A 7,064-nucleotide genomic window follows, 5' to 3' on the forward strand; every position below is an offset into this window, starting at 1 on the left:
AATAATACTGATTTATCAAGAACCGACAGCCTTTTAGAGGTATTTGAAGATGACATAGAAAATAGACATTTAGAGGAAAGTGAAGCAGATGTTGTTCATGAAATGTCTTTCATTGCTATAGACATAAATAAGAAAGAATTATTTTGGATTGATACGATATATCAATATATATTATATCGATTTACCTGCAATTAAAATATCATCAATTTGTAAAAATCAGAAAAATAAAGTATTGCTAGTCTTTTTCTCTTTCTCTATACACACATATATACATTCATACTATATCCTTTAAGTTTTAGCAGATCTAATATGCATACTGGACACACGTTTTACGTACGAGAAAACGCATAAAATGAGCTACAAAAGAATTATTTTCTGGAGAACAAGAAGAGATCCCATGCTGTTTTCTTTTTCATGATATTTTACACATACCCAGGTACCATAATATATAAAAGGTTTTTTTCCCTAGTGATGCTGTTTTGAGTTAACTGCGATCAAAAAAGCACAATTTTTGAAATTTTGAAAAATATCAGGGTATTTTTCTCCTAAAAAAAGATTAAACCTCAAATAAATTTTGAGCCATTTACTCTCTTCATAGTATAAACTTTCAGTATATGTTACATTTTTTTTCGGGGGATGGTTTTTTGGGGGAAATAACGCAGGTTCAACTTGCGCGAAAACTGATAAAATCCATACTTTGCGACCTCTTATCTGAAGAAAGCAACATCCCCAACCAAAATAACTATGAAGTCATCATCACTAGATACAGTACAACCAATTAATATAAACATAACGGTGAGGTGGTGTTTCTGTAAAGAGCTAAAGCGCACTGAAATGCGACTTTTAGAATTTTTCTAAAAAAGCGCTGCAAAACGTCAAACTTTGAGAATTTTTAACGAGCGAAAAATTTTTTTTGGAAAGCTAAAAATTTCAGAATGTTTACTTCTAATGGCCTACTTTGACATATAAAAAAATTAGGAAAATCAAAAATGGTCACTGCCAAAAATTTCGGTTTTTTTGTCTGAATTTCAAAATAATGGCTCTTAAGAACTTTTCTCTGTAATTCTTTGCAGAGCATTAACGCATCCATGCTCAGTTGCGTCATTTCCATGATAGAATTTTTCCTTCACTCACAAATCAGACAGTTCATTTCTATTGTCTAGGAATGGCTCAAAATTTTCAACGTGAACGTTTTTGGTTGTGTGTCATCGATGTCGGTATCCTTGTTGGCTTTGACCGCCTTTGTCACTCCTAAAAGCTCTTCTTCCAGTGAGTTCTGAACTGTGTGAGTTTAAGAGCCATTATTTTGAAATTCAGACAAAAAACCGAAATTTTGGCAGTGACCATTTTTGATTTTCCTAATTTTTTTATATGTCAAAGTAGGCCATTAGAAGTAAACATTCTGAAATTTTTAGCTTTCCAAAAAAATTTTTTCGCTCGTTAAAAATTCTCAAAGTTTGACGTTTTGCAGCGCTTTTTTAGAAAAATTCTAAAAGTCGCATTTCAATGCGCTTTAGCTCTTTACAGAAACACCAGCTCACCGTTATGTTTATATTAATTGGTTGTACTGTATCTAGTGATGATGACTTCATAGTTATTTTGGTTGGGGGTTGTTGCTTTCTTCAGATAAGAGGTCGCAAAGTATGGATTTTATCAGTTTTCGCGCAAGTTGAACCTGCGTTATTTCCCCCAAAAAACCATCCCCCGAAAAAAAATGTAACATATACTGAAAGTTTATACTATGAAGAGAGTAAATGGCTCAAAATTTATTTGAGGTTTAATCTTTTTTTAGGAGAAAAATACCCTGATATTTTTCAAAATTTCAAAAATTGTGCTTTTTTGATCGCAGTTAACTCAAAACAGCATCACTAGGGAAAAAAACCTTTTATATATTATGGTACCTGGGTATGTGTAACACATCATGAAAAAGAAAACAGCATGGGATCTCTTCTTGTTCTCCAGAAAATAATTCTTTTGTAGCTCATTTTATGCGTTTTCTCGTACGTAAAACGTGTGTCCAGTATGCATATTAGATCTGCTAAAACTTAAAGGATATAGCATGAATGTATATATGTGTGTATAGAGAAAGAGAAAAAGACTAGCAATACTTTATTTTTCTGATTTTTACAAATTGATGATATTTTAATTGCAGGTAAATCGATATAATATATATTGATATATCGTATCAATCCCAAAATAATTCTTTCTTATTTATGTCTATAGCAATGAAAGACATTTCATGAACAACATCTGCTTCACTTTCCTCTAAATGTCTATTTTCTATGTCATCTTCAAATACCTCTAAAAGGCTGTCGGTTCTTGATAAATCAGTATTATTCGCTTTTTCTTGCTTGGGATATCAGCTAAAAACAGCTTGAATTTGACTTTTTGTCAGATATTCGTTCGGTTGGGATATTTTTATGTCTTCAATCATCTCTGTGCTCATTGCATGTTCTACTTGGTCGGACGTCTGTTTTCTGCCGGTTTTTTACCATGAAGGAACTTTTCATAAAGAAATTCTATTTGTTTCAATGAAAATCGTGTACTTTTACGAGTTGGGAGAGCCCACCCCTCACATGAGATTTCCAAAATGTTTTCTTCTTTGTTTTCTCTTTTGTTGCAGAACGTGTAATGAGAACAGAGATGATTAAAGACATAAAAATATTCCAACCGAACGAATATCAGACAAAAAGTCAAATTCAAGCTGCTTTTAGCCGATATACAAAGGGAAAAAAAGCGGATAATACTGATTTATCAAGAGCCGACAGCTTTTTAGAGGTATTTGAAGATGACATAGAAAATAGACATTTAGAGGAAATTGAAGCAGATATTGTTCATGATATTTCTTCCATTGCTACGGACATAAATAAGAAAGAATTATTTTGGGATTGATACGATAAATCAATATATATATATATATATATATATATATATATATATATATATATATATATATATATATATATATATATATATATATATGATATATATATATGATATCGATTTATCGTTTTCTGAATTACCTGCAATTAAAGTACCATCAATTTGTAAAAATCAGAAAAATAAAGTATTACTAGTCTTTTTCTTTCTCTATACACACATATATACATTCTTACTACATCCTTAAAGTTTTAGAAGATCTAATCTGCATACTGGACACACGTTTTACGTACGAGAAAACGCATAAAATGAGCTACAAAAAAATTTATTTTCTGGAAAACAAGAAGAGATCCCATGCTGTTTTCTTTTTCATGATGTGTTACACATAGCCAGGTACCATAATATATAGAAGGGTTTTTTTCCTAGTGATGCTGTTTTGAGTTAATTGCGATCAAAAAAGCACAATTTTTGATAAGTTGAAAAATATCAGGGTATTTTTCTCCTAAAAAAATTAAACCTCAAACAAATTTTGTGCCATTTACTCTCTTTATAGTATAAACTTTCAGTATATGTTACATTTTTTTCGGGGGGTGGCTTTTTGGGGGAAATAACGCAGGTTCAACTTGCGCGAAAACGGATAAAATCCATACTTTGCGACCTCTTATCTGAAGAAAGCAACAACCCCTAACCAAAATAACTATGAAGTCATCATCACTAGATGCAGTACAACCAATAAATATAAACATAACCGTGGGGTAGTGTTTCTGTAAAGAGCTAAAGCGCACTGAAATGCGACTTTTAGAATTTTTCTAAAAAAGCGCTGCAAAACGTCAAACTTTGGGAATTTTTAACGAGCGAAAAAATTTTTTTGGAAGGTTAAAAATTTCAGAATGTTTACTTCTCATGACCTACTTTGACATATAAAAAAATTATAAAAATCAAAAATGGTCACTGCCACACCTTGTCTGAACTTCAAAATAATGGCTCTTAATGACTGCCAAAACACTCTCATAGCCAACTCCTCTTTATAAACAGAAAACGAAATTAATATATGTTTTCTTTATGCACGTTGTGCAAAGAAGTCGATATAAGTACACATTAAACTTATTACATAATTAGTCATCACTAGAATGAAGTATTTTGTCATCTACGGTACCAAACCCCTATTTTAACACTAGTATTAGGTCTCAATTTACGCGTTTTCTATTTACGCGGCATTTTCGTGGAACGTAACCCCCGCGTAAAACGAGGGTCTACTGTATAAAACTTTTCTTCCTTTTTATAAGTTCATCATTCTTGTTTTTTTTTTTTTTTTAAATTAGAACTCGATATAGAAATTTGAAGAAATATTTATATGGACGTCAAAGATTAGTCACTCTTGAGGGGCGGCACATTAGGTCTTTGCACACGGGCGGCCAACACCCTAGGATCGGCCCTGGTTATGAGACATACATACATACAGACATCACAAGAAAACTCGTTGTAATTTCCTCGGGGATCGTCAAAATGGAAATTTCAGGTGTCTGTTCGTTACTAGGCATGTATCCACGTGTGGTCTAGTTGGAAAAAAAAACTCAACATTCATTCGGGGGTGAGCAAAATGGAAATTAAGGCCGATTTTTGAGTGAAAATTTTTTCGCGAATACAATACTTCCTTTTTTGTAAAAAGAAGTAAAAAAAGATTGAAAACCTACGTACAACGTTTTTCCTTCCACCCATTCAAATGTCCCAACATAATTAAGTTGTTCAATGGGCAACCACGGTCACTTCTAATGAATGAGTCCAAGTACTCTTGAGAGCTTAAAATTAGTGTGGATACCAGTACGCACTGTTTGTATATCAACTGATCGTGAGTTAACTCTTTTACCATATTTATTGTGTAATGTGGATATTCACGTACTTAGTTACGTATTAAGATTCATACGTGGTTTGAGGAGGTTTAATGTGACGTTGTGGGGGGGCTTTATATGCTTCAGAAATGGACTAAGTTGAAACACATAGAATAGAATCATTCAAAGAGAAGTTTTTTGAGCAATTACGAATTGCTTATTGTTTTCACTTGACCGTTGAATGACGTCCGTCGTTTGATCTAATTTTTATGTACTTATAATGCAGGTGTCCGTGTGCCTTGGAATCGAATTATTTTTAAATGACCTTCTCGACTTGACACAATCCTTTCTACGCGAAAACAGAACCCAACACACAGCATCCAGCATTCAGATCTTGGTATTTATTTAAATTTTGACGTCTTGATATTAAATTATGGTTGCGATAAAAGCTATTAGCAAATTAGCCCAACGAGTAGGTTCCTATCGCAATTGGTGATTGCGAAAAACATAATTAAACTCAAGGACTCAAAACTCAACTCTTTTTTTTTTCTATTATTATTTCTGAAGACTTACACAGAGTTTCCAACGCCAGAAATATGTACTAAAACCTAATAGTAAGCTCGAATTCAAATCTTTGCTTGATTTAATTGTGTATTAAGAATGGGTGAACACTAACTGATTTACCTAAGAAAGTTAAATTAATAAATCAAAATAACTATATTTTCATAAGGAAAATTTTTTCTTTATATTGGTGCATTTTTCTTTTGCACTGTAAGACAATTTTGTTTTGACAATTGAATGGTCGTTCTCTATGCAAAAATGTTTTACATGCATGTATTTTATCTTTTAATAATAGTAAACTTAATAAGTATGGCTTCATAACTGATAGGTAGTCCTCCCCGAGAAAGGGTTGTTCCTGATCATTGCTTCTTTTACAAAGTTCGCGAAAAAAAATTACATCAATATCGGCCCCACTTTCCATTTTGAGAATTTTGTACGATTTCAACAACGAATTACCTGTCTAATCGCGGTTGTCGAAAGAAATTTATCATTGAAAACAGGGGGGGGGGGATGTTTAGCAAGCCAATAATCCCTGTTCCAGAAAAGAAATAACGAAATAGAAAATATAGGGAAAGCTTCTTATGAATTTTCTCTAATGTTAGTAAACAGAAGAAAAGGAAAAAAAAATACCGATTCTGATGAAGAATTGATACAAATGAGGCAATGAGAAGCAAAGGGATGTAAGTGGACTTTTTAAAGTTTCGAGTAAAACGCGTTTAAAGTTCTGGTCCTGTGTAGACTTTCATTGAAAAGTTTTTATAAGTAATGCTGTACAGCAGAACCTAGTAGGGCTACTAGTACTATCTCTTGCCTCAAAACATAGGTGAGGTTCCCCTATTATTTATACTGGTTATCTCTAAAATTTTAATTTTGGCATCTACATCCCTTTGCTTCTCACTGCCTCAAATAGCTTTTTAATATCTCCAAAATGTCGGTGATGTAGATGTAACCGCTAATGTGATTGATAAAATGGCTTTGCGCAGAAAAAACCGTGTTTATGGAGAAATTTTAAAAAACCTTTTTTTCCCTTTCAGATGGTTCCACTCTTTTCCAAACAAATTGGCCACTACTGATATAAGAATCGCAGGTGTGTAAGGAGGATACTTTGATGGGTTTGAGAAACGTGGATGAGTGATATAACGGAAGCAATAAGATCTTATAAGATCCTTCAAATCGCCGAGTCTGCGAAAGCTGAATAAGGATTTCCATAAGTTTGGACTGAAAATCAGGGGTCAGAAAGCCGACGGATCTCTGAAGCATTATCTGATTATTATGATGATGAATATATAACTCTCGACGACGTTATTAAAAAAGTGGCTATGTCTAGCAGAAGATTACTCTTGTAATTTTGATGTAATTTTCAAATTTCTATTTTTCATTAAATTTTGTTGCTTGTTTTAAATTCAAAACATTCATTTCAATGCCTTTGAATTTACATGACATTAATAACAGTTTTACGTGTATTATTACGCGTATTATTACGTTTTATTACGTGTCATTAATAACAGTTAAATAACATTTTCATCTCTATAATCTATTTTGTTTACTTTTAAGAAGATCTCCATATCAATTCGTCATTTGGCCTTAATTCCCGCCCCCCCCCTCAAAATGACTTCCTGACTACGCCACTGATTGGACCCATTCTGAAATGACATCCTGGCTACGCCACTGATCACGAACTGTAATATATGCAGTAGTTTCGAAAACATGATTTTTTGAAATCGGATCCATGAGTTGTGCTCACGCTGGCATATCAACAACAAGTTGTTTTTCCTGCGTCGAAACTCAGCTAGC

The 7,064-nt window shown here is 32.9% G+C and overlaps 1 protein-coding gene across 1 annotated transcript in view; it reads left to right on the forward strand.

Moving 5' to 3' along the window:
- Nucleotides 1-6,641, forward strand: part of LOC129226089 (uncharacterized) — a 32,482-nt gene extending 25,841 nt beyond the window's left edge. Inside the window, exon 3 of the transcript XR_008580766.1 lies at nucleotides 6,305-6,641. The gene's annotated coding sequence lies outside the window, so the exon portion shown is untranslated. The remainder of the gene's footprint in view (nucleotides 1-6,304) is intronic.
- The last annotated feature ends 423 nt before the right edge of the window (nucleotides 6,642-7,064 follow it).

The sequence above is a fragment of the Uloborus diversus genome, chromosome 7, assembly GCF_026930045.1.
Source record: "Uloborus diversus isolate 005 chromosome 7, Udiv.v.3.1, whole genome shotgun sequence".
NCBI lineage: Eukaryota > Metazoa > Arthropoda > Arachnida > Araneae > Uloboridae > Uloborus > Uloborus diversus.